Source organism: Calidris pugnax, unplaced genomic scaffold, assembly GCF_001431845.1.
Source record: "Calidris pugnax isolate Ruff unplaced genomic scaffold, ASM143184v1 scaffold129, whole genome shotgun sequence".
Taxonomy (NCBI): Eukaryota; Metazoa; Chordata; class Aves; order Charadriiformes; family Scolopacidae; genus Calidris; species Calidris pugnax.
Window position 1 is genome coordinate 1,317,053 of NW_015090856.1, and position 17,031 is coordinate 1,334,083.

The following is a 17,031-nucleotide window of genomic DNA, read 5'->3' on the forward strand; positions in this document are numbered from 1 at the left end:
TCCTTCTTCGGCTGCGCCCGTCCCCCGCTTCCCCTCCCCCGCTCTTCCTCCTCCTCCTCCTCCTCGCCGCCGCACTTCTCCTTTCCCTTCGGCCTCCCCCTTCCGCCGCTCCCTCGGTTCTCCCGTCGCTTGGGCACCGGGTTGGGCTCCTCTTCCTCCTCAACCCCCCCCATCCCGGTGCCGCCCTCCTCCTCCTCCTCGCCCACCCGTTCTTCAGGAGAGAAGGGCGGCTCATGGTTCGTCCACCTCTTGGCATGGCGGGGGTGGAAATAGCCCCCCTCCCCCGCGCTTCCCCACCTCCTCGGTGCTCCAGCTTCCCCTAAAAAAGAAGTGTGTTTGTAGCTGGAGGAGGAGGAGGAGGAGAAAAAAGGTGGGGGTGGGACTGATTCTCTCTTGAAGGCTTTAAGGCGAAAAAGGGAGGAGACCTCGGATCTTGCGGGGTTCCATTTTTAATTATAATTACGCTGTAGTGGTCTCTGTTAGACGGTTTGGGGTGTTTTCTTGTACGCGTTAAGAGACAGAAGGCGAGTTCCCCGAGCGATCCAGCCGGCAGAGGGAATATTTGGAGAGAGATTCAAGAAAAAGCTATGGTGTGGCTGCTGTAATGGTGGAAAACTGATTAAGAGGAGACGGGGGTGAGACAAACAGGGTAAGACTGCTTCCAGCAGCCCCCAGTCCAGCCCAGGGCTCGCAGATGGGGTTCATGCTGGGTATACTGGGGGAGGGAGGGGCAGGGAAGGTTTTGTTCGCTTTAAAATCAGAACCGAGGATGGATTTAGCCCCTATATTTGTTGTTCCCCCTTGTATTACGGTGCTGCATATTTTTGTGTGCCCGTAGCAGCAGTAACGAAGATCATGGAGGGTGTTTGCTACAATAGAAAAATGGAGTTTTCTCCTCGGGAATATTGTTTAAAATATTGTTTCAATTCCCAGCTTATTACTGAAAGGATCTCAGCATTTTGAAATTTTTCTTTATCCGTACAAGAGATATTTAAGGTGTAGGGTTTTAAATTCTACAGCTTGGTAGGAAATGAAGAAATATAAAGTCTTGCATGTAAATATGAAAAAGAACGAGACGTTTTATTTAAAAAAAAAAAGACAATCTTGTCCAGAAGAATATCAGAATGATGTAGAGGTGGTTGTAAGATGTCAATTTATCATTCCTGAAGATGAACTGAAATTTTAACGAATGTGATATTTCATTATTCTTCAACAAAGTCATGGCTGGGATTCGTTATTTGAAATAAGGCATCCTTTCTAGCCTGCCGACTGCCACGTTATTATGTATTGTCTCCACAGCAGAAAATAGGAGGAAAGGACTGTAAATGTAAGGCTTAAAAGTGATTATTGAAACGGCTTTTGAGAATAGTTGGCTCAACTTGGAGAGGTGATTTAAGACTGAAAATTTAAACATTTTGCTGCTGTAAAATATCTGCACCTAATCGTGAGAGATTTACCTCGTATTTTAAACTGATCAGCTTAACCCAGGGCTGTGAGTCGAGACGAAATGCTGTCGGTGTGTATGTGAAATCCATGTGAGGAAACGAAGACGATATATTAAGATCGAAATCTGTTCTAAATGTAATGTCTTAGACTTTATTTTTTTTTTCCCCTCGTGTGCTTTAGGAGAGGAGAAAGAGAAGGGGGTGATAATAGTGTAGTTGTTTTGGTGGCTGCAGATTAGCCAGGGTGTGTGTTTGATTTTCTTTTTGCTGTGAATGAATGGATCTTTCTGTGCCTGGGCCCAATAGCTGCAACAAGATGGCGTTTGCAGCAAGGCAGCTCTCATTTTTCAACTCCTCCTCACCACAGCTTTGCCAAACTAGATCTTATTTCGTAATTGTGTTTTTAGATTTACTTTCTCCTTCTCTTGGCTTTCTTCTTTTTTTTTGTGGGGTGGGGGTAGGAGGAGCATTTGGAAGATTGTTGCAAAAAAATCTGTGGGTTTTTTTTTCTTAATTTTTGTGAGCTTCTCCAGATAGGAACTAGGTGGGAGGAGTAAATAGTTCTATTGAAATGTTCACAGAGGCTCTTACTGGATAAAGGGCTGACATGATTTTCTTTTTTACCTTGCAGTGCCTGCTTGATACCATCAAAATGTTCTTGGGTTTTATTTAGCCTGTTGCTAAAAAACGGGGTTTTAAACCAAGCCTGTGCTGGGGCTGGGTACTGTTGCTGGTTCTCTGCTGGGCAAGTAACCTCCAGCCCCCGCGCAGACAGTTAGCTTTAATACAAAAGAATCTCCCATCTGCTTGGCAACACCAACAATTTATGGAGGCTTTTAAAACTGCTTTTGACCCGGAATTATTGTCATACACTAGGTAACTGTTTGTGGGGAATAAGAAAGGGTTTGGGGATATTAAAAACAGTTCTGTGTCTGTGAAGTATTGCACTTTAAAACGACATTACAAATTTCTAAAGCCTTTTATGTGTGGTTTTTGGTATCTTTTAAGTAAAATGGACTTTTAGTTTGTAACTTTTATGATATGTCACTATAGTGCCAAGCTTCTTAACTTTGGTAGCCTAAATAAAATAGTTTGGTTAATATTTGATATACTGAACTCAGGCTTAAAATAATAATATGGTACCCAGCAAGAAAAATAAGAAATGCTTGTTATGTCTCCTGTCTTTAAATGACCTCCAAACCTTTGGTAATATCAACCTTTTTAGTACTGTTTATCTATGACTTAATGTATAATCAGTTGTTTGTTAGCTTACTGTAATAGCCCAGCTGGAGTTCATACAGCAGGAAGGTAGGAAGCAGAAGAGCTAATTTGCAGTTGAGGTTTGTATTGGGGGTTTTGGTGTGGTGGATTTTTTAATTTATTTTTTTTTATAGGCAACCCCCCGACACCTCTGAAATTAGCAGAATGCATTTTACCCCTAGTATGTCAAGAACAATTTTTTAAAATCAAGAATGCTTGTCCAAGAAGCTGTTAGTTCCATTTGAGAGTGCTCTTAATGTGCTGTTGAACTTGAAACGAGTTGTGCAGGTTTTTTGGTACTAGTACTTTGGCCTTTCAGTGTAGTACCAGAAAGCAGTAGGGTGAAGTGGGATTCTGTACTGGGGAAGATAAATTACATTTATCCTTGTGTAGTCCTTGCAGCTGCTAGGTCAGTATGGAGCAAGCATCCTACCATGAAATCTTCAACAATGTGTAAAGTTAGAATTCCACAGTAAATCCTCACAGAACAGTTTTTTAATCACTTCCATACCTCATGGAAATATGAAAATGTTGTTTTTACACTTAATGAGAATTCCTTTTTTGTAAGTAACCCATGAAGTTTCATGTAATTTGGAAGTATGTGGAATTTTGTGTAGCATTAGTTAATATCATCCAGGAATAAACACTCTACAGCTATTAAAGGAAATTTAAAGCTAGAATAATTAAACTAATATGTTTAGTATAAGAAAAAGCCTTCAATTGATACAATTACATGATCCTTTAATTATAGTAAAAATATATATCTCTAGTGTTTGTAGGATGCCTTTTCCTGGCACGAAGCAAGCTGTTGGTGGGGGCAGTGTGTAATAACTTCCTGGTGCTTTGGAGGCTTCGATTTGGTCATGTGGAAAACAACTATAACTGTTTCTTTTTAAATAGTTACTTAGTTATGATTTCTCAATCAGTGTGAAACTTGGGTTACTTTTGCAGATTCTTGCCATGCCCGCTGCTGCAGTCAGGAATGTTAAGGAAGTGTTACATTTAGCTAGTTTTAGAGTTCTTGCAATAAAAAATGGGAGCTGTTGCTTTCTGCGAAACCAGCAGTAGGTTTGTCTTCTGCCTGTCGGGCTCAGCTCTTGTTTTAGTCAGTGAATTGGATTAAATTCTTACTGTCCATGGATTTTGGCTCTCAGCATTAGTGGATTGGTAATTGATATTCTCAATTTTAATATCCAGTTTTAGCCATATGGCGCACCGTATTGTTTCAAGGATTGCATTTAGTGCTAGTTTGTTACTAGTGAGTTGCAGTGAGAAATCCTGCATTCAAGTGGTTGGATTATGCTTAGGTGGGTCTTCTTTGGAGTCTCTAATGCATATCCTCATGCCAGTATTTTGGGTATATATTTTTTTTAAGTATTTTTTTACTGGTTATGTGGGGGGAAAAAAATTATAACCTTGAAAGCAACTAGCTTGTGTTAAGGAAATGTTTCTTAAGCATGTGATTGAAGATAAAGTGGAAATTTTTTTAAGGGACTTTCTTGCTTGAAGTGCACACTCAAAATTTTCATTTCATTCTTTTCAGAATACATATTCCATTCAAAATGTTTGTTTTCTCCCCACTGATAATGTTGGAACTGGTATTAGCCAAGGTCGCGATAAAAAACAAAAATACCCCCAAGCCCCTATGTTTCTATTTAACATAGTATCTCAATTTATTATTTCTTCACAGGGTGCTCAGTATGCTGGGGATTTGTGTGCATGGATTTGTTTTTCACCAAACAGAAATATATGCAGAATCCATAGATACTTGAGCCAACTGGTAGTTCAGCAGAACATTAAGAGGTTTTTAAAAGCTTTGAGCTGGCTATGAGCAGTACCTTTACTTTAGATGCCAAAATAATCAATGTAAATTACTGTGGAAGACTTGGTAGTACAAAAATACGGACACTCTAAAACAGGTTTTGAAGCAGAGTACTCCATTTTTATTAAAGCAGTAGAAGACTTTTAAGTAGAGAGAAAGGAGATGGTTAGTCTTTGAAGAAAGACTAGTGCTTTTGGGAACACAAAGATCAGATGTTCTTGGCCTGTCTTGTTAACAGGTGCCCTCCTAAAATATGTGCTTTAAAGTTAATATCTTGTAAGACTATATTCATTTGTATTAAATGCTTGCAGGTGTTATGATTTGTTAGTCTCTCAAAATATAATGCAATATTTCTGTTTGTCTGGAATACTGCAGTTAAACCTTTGGTGTACAGGGGGTAATGTTTGCCTTGCCTGATATATTCTTAGTCACCCAGGAATTGTCTTTTTTGAACCCAGCTAGAGAGTAATGACATGACAGGATTCATACGTGCCATCTGGAAACAGCTAAAAGATGGCATTGCTTGCTATGTATGTCTTATGCTCAGATGCAGTAATCAGATCCCTACATGATAATTTGTATGTGTAAGCCAGAAAAAAAAATATTTTGGGGAACATTATGGAGGTGTAATTTATAGGGAGTCTTGGAAATCCTAACTTTTAATTCTGTCCAGGGTTTTCAGCACTGGCCCTGAGCACTCTGTTCTTTGGTTCTCAAAATTGTGAAGTGGCAGAAAATAAGGATCCCACACAAAATGTTACACATTGACCTGACTCTTGACATTTTAGTTCATTGGGGGGAGAGATGACATGACACAGGAATAAGTGCTTGAGGAAGCAGTTATGAGGCAAATACTTCAGTTGTTTAGAGGCTGCCAGATTTAAGTCTTCCCCAAATACCTCTAGCAGGTTTAAACCAGGAATGCTTTAGAAGATGTTGCTGGTGTTCAGAAGACCTGGCTTTGGACTAATGAGGAGGTACCTTCTGTCAGCTCTGCCATGGTAATTATCTATCCCCTCATTCTTCAGATAAATACAAGGTTATTCAAATAAGCAGAGCCTTTTTTCATGGGCAGTCAAATCAATCCAATATCTGGAATTCAGTGTATGCTGAGAGGATGTGTATAGATGACACCTGTGGGCCAGCTGATGTTGGAAACGTGCTCCTGTGTCTGACCCCTATTTGGCTTGTGGGCAAGCAGAATCTGTAGGTTAATAGCACGAGCTCTTAGATTTCTTACTGACTTGAATACTTGGGTAGACTTGTTTTAAAATTATTTTTTTCTAAGCATTTTTGGCTTAAGAATAGTTGAAAACAAGGTATTTTTGTCTCAAACTTATGAAGAGAAGAGCTGTAGTTATTTTTTTGTTTGGTGGGACTGAAGGGTTAAAATTTGATCTTTCTGTGCTGTGTCTGTTTTGGAATCCTAATAATGGAATTAGGGAAAATGGGGTTGAAGGCTTGAAGGTGATCTGAGGGAGCTTAAGGGAGACAAGATACACAGTAGTTTTGTAATTGACAGTGGTAAAAACAGGCTAAATCTTCAAATTATTTTCATAGATAGTATTTAGAACTTGACGAGGGGAAAAATTAGTAGCAGATAACAAAGTGAAGGGAAAGAGAGTGATTAAAAATCTAGTTGCCATTTTAACATGAAATGCAGTTCATTTCTGTAAGTAGTTTGCATGAAACTGCTTCATTAAAAATATGTATTTTTATCTAATTAAGTAGAATTTCAACCTGTCAAATCACTGCAATTTCTAAAGGTTCTATGTGTCAAAAGAAATACCTCCTATACGTTGCAAGGATTAATTGAATTGTAGGTAGCTAAATATTTGTTTTTCTGTGTGTTCCTCCACTGGTCTGAAGAAGGTTTGCCTAAAATTTCTTGCCAGTTATGTTTATCGTGTTTTTCTCAGATGAGGATATTTTTGATGTCGTCTTGAAAACTGCAGTAATGTGTGCCAGCTCTCCCAAAAAAGAAAATATTAATTATCTGTAATTAGATGGATTAGATAATTTTTTGTAGCTTTATGTAATGCGGTCCTATATTAAAAACTATGTAAAGATATTTGTCTCTATTTTCAGCTCTTTTTCTTTTTTTCCCCCCATAGCAAAGGGGGGGGGGAGGAAAGTAAAAACAAAATACTTCTCACTGGAAACTCCTGCATGACGTCTGTCCAAGTAGATGTGAATATTTTACCAGTTCAGGTATCGGTGATGATTTTGCTCACCCTTATTGCAAACCTAAACTGTATGGAGTATGGGGGACTAAATAAGAGATGGTGCAAGGCTTTCTATCTGACTTTCAAAAAGGCAAACGCCCACAAAGTTGACATCACTGCCAGGAAAGCACTGCCTCACTCCTGTGGCTTGCTTTTTCTTCTGGTACCGTAGGCTTAATTACAACAGCTGATGCCAGTTATTTTCTTTCTTTGTAAGAAAGAAAAAGAGTTTCTGCTTAACTATTGCAGGTGAGCTGTTAATTCTGTATATCTTTATTAACTCACTGCCTTTCTGGCCGCCTTGCCTATCTTGGGCTGGATTTAGGAAACCATCTTACAAGTCTGTTCAGTAACATGTGCTTTGTGTTCATCCTGACATTTTAGGATTGGTTGAGATCTGTCAATGACCACAGGTTATCCAAAATTATTTGCAAAGCCATGAAGTTATTCGAGAAGCTGAGTGGGTTTTGTTTTATTTTTGTGAAATGTTGAAACAAATTTCCAACACCGCCCTGACAGAAGAATTTTTAATTGTAAGCTTCAAAATTGCAGTTTAACTTCAGTGGAAACCGAAATACATGTGCCCAGTATTAGTGGTGCGTGCTTTACTGGTAGAACTTTCTCATTGGGACATCTGTGGTAACACAGGGTATATTTTACTAGTCATCTTTTGCTGAGGGTTGCTGAGCAGGCTGTGGAGCTCACAAATGTTTTTGGAGATTTTGGGAATGTTTTTGGTCTGGTTGTATCTGTCCAGATGTGCCTCACAAGCTACTGCCCTTTTGTAACTGGTAGGGAATGTGGTTTTCTTCTGGAACTGGAGAAATTGAGCTGCCCTGGTATGCTCTCTTTTAAACTCGGAACACTTTGTATTCAGTCAAGTTGTTTAGACTTTTGGAGGTATTTGAGAGATTTACTGAAACAATTGAGGGAGAGGCGATGGGTCAAAGCTCCAAGGTTAAAAGAGTATAGAAGATGGTACGAATGGCCTGTTTTTGTTGATGCAGAAATATTAAAAGTTAATGCTTGATTATTTTCAGTAGTGAAATTTGTAAGACCAGGTAGAAATGTTCACTCCATAAACAGCGTTGACCAGAAGTCCCCAACTTTATTTATTAGTTTAATATGTGCACCATACCAGTATTTCCTAGTAAGATCTTTGTGGTGGAAACTAGTGCAGTAAGTCTGGTTTTGCCATTTATGTAAAGTTCTGTTCCACTTAAGTTTATTTAAATTATTGAGCTGATACATCTTAGTTGACACCAAATGGCTCAAGGTATGTGTTGAACATAACAATGCTTCAATCTCAAAATAAAAAAGGAAACTTACGTTTCAGTACATAAAATACCACAACTGCATAACACAAAACTTAGTGTATGTTTTATTTGCAGTAAATGAAGCAATAGTGCTCAACAAAGCAGGCCTGCGCATGCTTCAAGATGCTGAGAAGAAATCTGTCTGTGCTCCTCTTGGATTTTTCCTGTTTAGTTCCCAAAACTGTTTTCTTCAGATAGCCTAAGAGATGTGTTTGGAGAGAGGTGGTGGTAATTTCTTCTGTTTGTCTAGAAAAACAAAGTAGATGTGATAGTCTGCTGAAACCTTTGGTACTCAAAATAAAACGATACTGTTCTAATTAAAGAAGTCTCTTTGTTGGAACATATGTTTGATATTCCTGTTGTGCATTCTTTGTCAAGTGGTAAAATACGGAAGATACGCTGCTGTCTGTTTAACAAAGGTGTTGTCTGGACAAAGATCAAGAACGGTTCGCTTGGTGCTTATGGTGATTTACTTGTGCTCCAGGTTACTAAGTCCTGGATTTCACTACAAGTTGTCAGATATTATCTGGCTACTGCCTGAATACTTACTGTAGAAGTTAATATACAGTACTTCTAACAGACTTAAAATTGTGGCAATTATTCCTGTTCAATATTATTTCATATTCTTAATAATTATTATGCAGTCTTTTAAGCAAAGTAGTGTGTATTAGATGCTTGAGAAGATGGGGAAGGGATTTTTTCATATATGAAAATGCAAATGTCAGAGAAACTTTGGATGGTTGGTTAAGTCAAATTGATTAGTTCAACTTATGTTCTTTTATTCTTGTGCCGTAGACAATAGGTGAAGCCTCAGCATTTCAGGAAATATTCGGTTTGTCCTGCAAAAAATTCATTGCTGATATGAGGGAGGCAGAACTTGTGCAGAACCTGCATTTGGGGCTTTAATATCTGGACACAGCAGTTCACAGGTGGGAGTACTTTGGTGTCTGATTATTCAAAGTTTCTCATTAGTCTTGAATTTAACTTACTACAAATTCAGGATATCCAAGGTTCAATTATGTAATGATTTCGAAAAGAAAAATTGGTATCCTTATAATAAAATGGAGTATGTATCTTGACGAAAAGGAGAAAACATCTTGAACGCTATAAACTCAATCTTTGAAAATAGAATGAAGTTCTCACAAACGTTTTGTAAATCTTAGGCCAGTCCTTAGACATGAGAAGATGCCCAGTAATCTTCATGTTTGCTTCTAGTCTGACTCTTCTCTCTTAACTCATATTAGAAGATGGAACTCATAGTAAATCAGGCATTGGAAATTCCACTTTTTGTTTGCTACCCTGGGGAGCAAATAGAAACCATTTGAAGGGGTTTTCTTGAGATAAGATGGGATGTCAAGATGCATCACCCAGCTAGCAGTGACTGCCTCTTTCCCTGGACGCATGCCATGGAGAATTCAAGATATAATTCATTTGGGTTTTGATTTCTCAAATTTATCCTGTAGTAATTTTTTTTTGTTCCATATCCTTACTGTTGTGAATTAAACTCAGAAGGGCTCGCTCTGGGGAAGCCAGTTATGGCTGCCCTCTGTCACAAAAGGTGGCACAGACATCTGCTGCTCTGCAGCTGCCTTGCCACTTGGCAACTTGGCACGTTATGGAAACCAAGATTGGCAAATGGTTTATTACCATGCGTTGTGCTGCAAAGCTGTGACAGTTCAGCTTCTAGTTGAGAGCTCAGCTCTTACAGATGATGAAAGAACTTATAAAAGCAAGCTGAGGTGGAAGCTGGGGTTGGAAACAACAATTACTGTGTTACTATCCTTAATATTCTGGTTAAGGTGGAAGTGGCCTGTCTTCAAAGCTCCCTGGTCTTCTCTTTTTAAAGAACCAACTTAGTGTTTTCTAAGAAAAAACTCAAACTCTGAACATTGTTGGACAAAACTATAGAGTCCAGGGCCTCTTCAAGAACCAACTTAGTGTGTTTTCTGTTTTAAGAACAAACTCAAACTCTGACCATTGTTGGACAAAACTATAGAGTCCAGGGCTCCAAGTAAACACCAATCAGTGCTTGTATAAAGGGGGTGTGCAGGGGATCAAGGAAATCAGTGCAGAACCTTGAAAGTTCCAGATTCCAACTAACGTTACTGGCTACTCAACAGACCTTGCTTTTTTGACTTCACTTTGCACATATTTTTTTTTTTAATCTAAAATAGATTGGATTATCTTTTGGTGTTTTCATTTTGCCTTTCTTAATTCCCACCCTGGCTTCTAAGCCTAGTAGTACTTTACTTGTTTTCTTTGTATTATATTTTCTCTATTTTGATCACCTGCCCAGATGCATACCATCTAGAGGGATACAGCTGCTACTTAAGAGACTAATACCAGAAGTTTAAAGAGGGTTAATGCTGTGCTATGGAAAGAAGAACGTCCAAGGGTGAAAGCAAGTATTTCCTGTTATACCTTTGTGCTTTCTGTGGTGATACTGTCCCTGGGTTGTACTTGAATTTACCTTTGGTATCAGCGTTAAGCATTGTCTGTTCCCAAACACCACTTCTGAGTCTAATGGCCTCAAGGTCTCCTGCCTTACTCAGCCTTGCTTTTCTTGTTCCTGCTCTTCTGTACCTTCATGTATTTTGTATCAACGGTACATATTAAAACACAGCAATTGCTGGGGGAAATCAGTGAGCTACTGGGGGCTGTGTAAATCATTGCTATCAAAACTAAAGGAACTGCTTGCATGTTGATTAAAGACGGGTGAAGTTGATTGCAGGGCTAGAGAACAAAGTGTTGCTCAGTTTATTTTGGGTAAAAACGTTAGAGAAGTCATGCCATATTTTAATCTCTGCTCAGTAGAGATTCTTCTTTATCTGCTCTATGCATATAATGTTTTGTTGATTTTTAAAGTCCACTGAAATACTGTTTATCTTCAGATTGGTGTTGGAGAGCAGTTATTTCATGGTGTAACAACTTCTTTCTAACGGTGCTCTCAATCTCTTACTGAAAGTGAATGTGCTGCTTAAACACCCACATTCTTGTTACAATGAAATAAATGCATTCTTTATTAATTAGCTGAAGCTTGGATAAGATCTTTAACACTGTTTTATAGCATGAATTTATCATGTCTTGTCCAGCCTGTCTCTAAGATGGGTTACCTTTGCTTCTATTGGGTTTTTCAATTATTATTTTTATAAAAGCTTAATACAGTGAAGCTTGCTTACATTCTCAGAATCATTCTAATGCAGAGCAGAAAGAAGTAACCTTTCAGGATTCAATCCTAACAATGAAAGGCATTTTGGCTGGAATTCTTGATCCATATGGTAAAGCAGAATCCAGGTTTTATGGAATATAAATTATCATGCTGCTTCTGGAAACACAATGTGTTTTTTGAGGGCCTTAGTGCAGTGAGACAAGCAAGTTTGTGAGTATTTCAATTAAAGTCATGCATGGCTGAAGGAGATGCTTTTCAGAAGCAAAATTGTCCATAAAAGACCACCTTGTTATCTGTAAATGTCCCCCTTAGCTCAAGAATAAGGTTATGTTTTTCGGATTGGCTATTTCTTCTAATTTTAAATGGTTTGACTTTTAAGGATGCAAAAAATAGTATTGCTAAATGTAGCATTCTGAAAGTTAGTTGTATTTTTTAAGAGGGTGTAAATAGGAAGCAGCTGATTCTCCTTTGACTCAGTTGACTCTTTACTAGCTGGCATATGTAGAATGAAATGGATGATTCAGCTTCTGTTGATAAAATAGTTGAGCTGAAATTTATGGAAATACAAAATACAATAATAGGAATTTCTACTAATTTTCTGTGCTTATGCATGTACACGGTCTTACTGATTTTTTAATTAGTATTTTTCATGTCTAATTTTGCTATTTTTGTTTCTATTTTTTGTATTGTAAGTGATCACATAGCTCATTTCCTCCTCTAATATAATAAATATTGTAGTGAAGATCTTAATGTACCTTCTGATGTCACTGTAGGGGTAATATCTGAAATAATACATGATTTTTAACAAGGTTGAGAAGACCACACCGATACAGATGTGTTGGCAAACAGAACTGAGAGAAATATCTTTCCAGTTCTTCTCTTAAACTTTAATGCCCAGACAGTGGCAGTTGACCTACTTGATGGATTTTATTGTAATCTTCAGGATTTTGGTAACAGGAGGAGGTGTAATCACCTGCCTCCGTGCCAGGTTTTGCATCCAGCCATTCATTTGTTGTGAATTGAGTGGGAGATCCATCCCATGCTGTGCTCTCTGCACCCACTGCGAATTCTCTGGCAAGAGCTTGAGCAGAACATCATCCTGATAGAGAAATACATCAATCTTCACCGGGATTTCTTATTTAAATCACAGGAAATTAACTGAAAAGCTGCTGGAAAATTGGTGTATGTGTATATATATATATCAGTGAGTTTTGAAAAACAGTCTTTGGAAACTTCATGAGAGTTGGCAAGAATTAGGTTTCTTAATAGGATTGCAACTTACTATAGGCACCTTCTTAAATTGTGGATTGCAAACTTCTTTTGATACCTGAATAAATGTGTTTGTAATGTTGATTTTTACTGAAAAGAAACAAGTACACATATTTAGGTGTGTCATGTGTTTTCTTTTGCTACCCTTTGTTTCTGTTGCTGATTTGTCACACTGGGGTGATGTGTAACCAGTCCTACAACAGTATAGTTTTATCCTTGGTTTCTTTTCCTGTTTTACCTCCTTAACGCTTCTAAACCCAAACTATGAAACTTTATTCATTATTACCAACTTTCCAGGTAGCTCCTGCTATGCGGTTTTTTTCCCTCTTAAGGAAAGGTCTGAAGAATTCCTGTTGCTGATTTATGCCAAAAAATGTATTTCCTCAAAAAAATTGCAAAGTGACTTTAGCACAATTCCAAAGGGATACAAATAGTTACTGTGATTTTAAATCAGAATAAATAACTAAAAATGGGAATGAATAATGGTATCTGGACAAATGGCATAAAGCCTTGTCAATTCATATTAGTGGGCCTGAGAAAGTAACTAAAACTTTTTGATTTGACTCTTGCAGGTAAAGTGCAAAATGGTTTGGATTTTTTAGCCCAGTAATACCTAGGTTTTGTTTCTGCAGCTCCTGAATAGTTACCAGTAAGGTGTTACCAGTGAGGTGCTTGGATCCAGCAATGCTTGGTTACCTATTTTTGCCTTTGTAACTACTTGTCTGCTCATGGCAATAATGTTAATTTTAAATGGTGAGAAATATGGTGTGTGTCAATGGTGTTAGGACTAAAGCAGGGCTGTGACATATCCGTGTTGTGTGGGCTCTGCCCTGCTCAGGGAAATGGGGATTCTGTCAGTTTACAAAGGATGTGAAAATGCCAGTAAAAACCAGAGTTTAATGGTGAAAGAGTTGAAGGAGGCAATGAAAGATGGCAGTTGAAGTAAGAAACAAGTGTTCGGTTACTGTAAGGCTCTGCAGATGGAAGCATCTAGTAATAAATGCTTAGTCATTTCTGTGTTGGTTAATTAATAGTAATATATTCTCCTTCGATGCTGCCTGGGTTTTGTTTTTCAGTCAGAAGGGAGATGTCTAGTAGTATGTGACAACAAAATTGCTTGGGTTTGGATAAGGGGATACTTTATTAAGTGACAATTTTCAGTAATTATTTTTCTGATAACTGTAGCTAGAAATTTATGCACAAGCAAGTTCTAAGTTTTCCTGACTTATCGTGGGTTTTGGTTGTTTGGTTGTTTTTTTAATTGTAAGGAAAGAAGACATCCAAAAACATCACTGGCCACTTTGGTAAAATTGATGCAATGCATCAATAGATGTGTTACATTTCAAAAGGAGTAATTGCGTATAGATAAATTTGATACAAAGGAATAAAAATTAGGGTATTGGCTTTTGACATTCTTTATATATACATTTTGATACTGAATGAGTAATTTTTGTTTTTAAAATAAGTTCTCTTCCAATGTCTGCCCCTTATTGGGAAGTGTTAGAATGCCCTGAATTTCTGTCAGAGGAAGACAGAGGAAGTTAAGAAATCTTTTGACTTGGGTTGCTTATCTGAATTTCTGTCAGAGGAAGACATAAAAGATGTAGTTAAGAAATCTTTTGACTTGGGTTGCTTATGTAGCAACAGTTATTAATATTTGTGGACTACTTCAAAGATCGCTTAATACCTTTCTTTTTAAAAAGTGTGGCTTTTAAGTATTTGAATTTAGGCATCTGTTAAACTTGTAATAATCAGTTCTCTTATTTTACATAAATTCTCTGCTGTGCCTAGACTTTAGATTATTTTTAATAATACACATCACTTGCAGATGTGTTTAGAAAGGATTAATGAAGTGACCTGTTACAGTCCAGATTTTTATGCTTAAATATTGCATCAGTATGACTTTTCATAAATGTAGGTCATGGGATTAGCATCAGGAAATGTGAGTATTTTGGCAACACTGGGCTGCTCTATTCCATGAAGACACTTGAGTTTGGTGGCTCTTGGTGGCAGAAGATGGGCCATGACAGAGCTGTTCAGTGCAAGCGTGTGTCCCTGCCATGATCCTGAGCATTGTTGTCTGCTGATTAGTATTCTATTTTGGGAAATGATAAACTATCCAAAACGATTCAAATACTTGTTAAACATAGGGAGGGATGAGTCCTCAGGTCTTAGAAAATCTAGGCATGCAAGCAAATCTGATGGATTATGCAAAGCACGTATAGCTGGAGTTTGGTGGCTTTCAGTAGATGTTGTGTTGCTTTACTGTGTGGTGCTGACCTCTGGCATATGGAGGAATTTGCACACAGAAGTTAACTTTTTTGTGTGAATTATTCTTCTGTAACATTTTGGAGACAAAAATGCAGTGTTTCTCTGAGATAGTAATTCAAATTTGGAACTTTGACTGTGAAACTGTCTTACTGAATTCAAGCTTTGCAAGGTTTCTAAATTTGTTAAAATCTGGCTTCTCTGAATATTCTGAAATAAAAGCTTAATTTTTCTTTTTCTTTTTTTTTTTTCTCTGAGTACTACCAGCTATTTATGGTGGATGGTTTTGAGGTTTTTTTTGTGGGCTTCTGAAGTGCTAAACCTGCTGTCCTCACAGCTTAGTTGAAGGCGGTTTGATGGAAGGCCACGTTGGCTGCTCAGAAGCTGTTTCAATGTAGATCTGTTATGCCTGGATTTTCCTGTTACGTGTGCTGTTCCCTCTGAATAAGTTTACAGGGTGAAGGAACGTAGCCAGAACTTTGGAAGGACCCTAGAACTGACCATTATTCTTTAACCTTTATTCCTTTTAGTGCTGTATGAGAAAATTATTTTCCTAATGCAGTCCTCTAGAGCTGTCAAGCAAGAATATAAAAAGTCCTCAAATTTCTTCAGGAGGAAAGCACTTCCAGATTTTCTCTACTAAAGACAGGTTGGGGGGGTGGGGTGGGGAAGGACATGTCACTTGTAACCTTATAGATTCTAGCTCCTAATGGGGCTGCAACTTTTTACTATTAAGTCATGAGCAGAGCTTGAGTGTGTTTTCCTCAAAACCTTGCTCATGGGAAGCAGGTGAAGGATTTACTGTACCAGAAAAACTTGTCTTTGGACAGTACAAACACAAGAAAACCTATTTTTTTAGAATCTTGCCTTACCAGGTATTCTGCAGGGTTTTGTTCTTTTTTATCCACAGAATCTCTGAAGTATTAACACCAGTGACCCTTGCAGAAAGCTGCCTAGTTAAAATGGGGCCTGTAACTCCAGAATTGAGCTATGTGTAATAATGAGGCATTTGTGAAATCAGTTCGTTCAGTTACAAGTATTTTTAGCTTGTGCAATTATTATTTTGTACTTGCACGCTATATTGAAAATGGAAATTTGTTCGTTCTTTAACCAGCTAATGTAAGTGTTGCATAATAAGCATTAACACTTACTGACCTGGTGTTCACTTGTTTTGTGTGTGCTTCACACTAATATATGGAAAAACGTCGACTGAGCACAATGACTTCCTCAGCTGGAAACTTGGCAATTCTTCAACACCAGAAGCAGCCAATCCCTCCCACAGAAGTGGTCCAGCCATGCTAGCCCTTTGACTACAGAAGGGTTTTCAGTAAGTTTTTGAAGGAGTTGTACAATTTAACGTTGTCCCTGCTCAGGTAACCTAGTTTGCAAACCTGTTGGTAAGGTATTGCTTGCATTTCAAAGCTGATGTGTTTGGAAATTACAGACACAGCAGATGGTTCCCAGAAAGAAGACATCAAGTAAATGAGAAAGGGTTGCATCCATTCACTGGAGCATATTTAGTTTTATGAATTTGTAATTATTATTTTATACTTGTATAGGCTGTCCTTCAAAGCTGCTGTTGTAGGAGGTGACAGCAAAGACTAGGCTTTCTGGAATACTGATCTGTGCTCAAGAGGAAAAGTCTGAACCAGAATTAACTCTTGGAGCACATACATATGCAGATACCAAAATGCCCTTCAGGTTTCCAGCTGTCTGATAGAACCGTTGATGTTGGTAGTTAGGACCAAACCATCAAACTGAGGATAGGTGGTGGTTTTCTTTGTATACAGAATACTCTTGAAGCGTAGCTTTAAATTTCAGCCTTCTAATTACTGTTGCTTGGTGGCATAATTGGAATTTCATGTTGTTGGCAGTGATTTGGAAAGGTCGTGTAATCTCTTGGGCATCAGGATACTGTGCTGTGATAATAATTGGCTATGTAGACTGTAAGAAATAATTTTAATAAACTAACTTGCAACTCCTGGTTTCACAAACGTTATCTCTTACTGTGTAGTTGATGTGTTATTGTGGTGATAAGACTTGGGTACCTGAAGAGAAGCATCTACGTGTTAAATTAGTAACTGCCTGCCTACATCCAGCTGTCCTTGCTGGCTGCAGGATACATCCCGTTCAGATGGAAGGAAGATAGACCAGCGCAGCAGTAACTTAATTTCAAATTGTTGTTTTACCTTAATAGTAATATTGAAGTTTGCTAGTAGGTTTCTGGTTTTGTGGTGGTTTCCCCCCCCCCCCCCCC

General features: G+C 38.1%; 1 protein-coding gene and 1 long non-coding RNA gene across 4 annotated transcripts in view; one reads left to right on the forward strand and one right to left on the reverse strand.

Annotated features, from left to right (window-relative positions):
* Positions 1-315, reverse strand: part of LOC106889132 — a 5,480-nt gene extending 5,165 nt beyond the window's left edge. The window contains exon 1 of the long non-coding RNA XR_001412258.1: positions 207-315. This is a non-coding gene — a long non-coding RNA (uncharacterized LOC106889132). The remainder of the gene's footprint in view (positions 1-206) is intronic.
* A 99-nt stretch (positions 316-414) lies between these two features.
* Positions 415-17,031, forward strand: part of GNB1 (guanine nucleotide binding protein (G protein), beta polypeptide 1) — a 52,177-nt gene continuing 35,560 nt past the window's right edge. For 2 of the 3 annotated variants that reach the window (XM_014943885.1, XM_014943883.1), the window contains exon 1: positions 415-649. The gene's annotated coding sequence lies outside the window, so the exon portion shown is untranslated. The remainder of the gene's footprint in view (positions 650-17,031) is intronic. The other variant, XM_014943882.1, reaches the window with a different exon arrangement.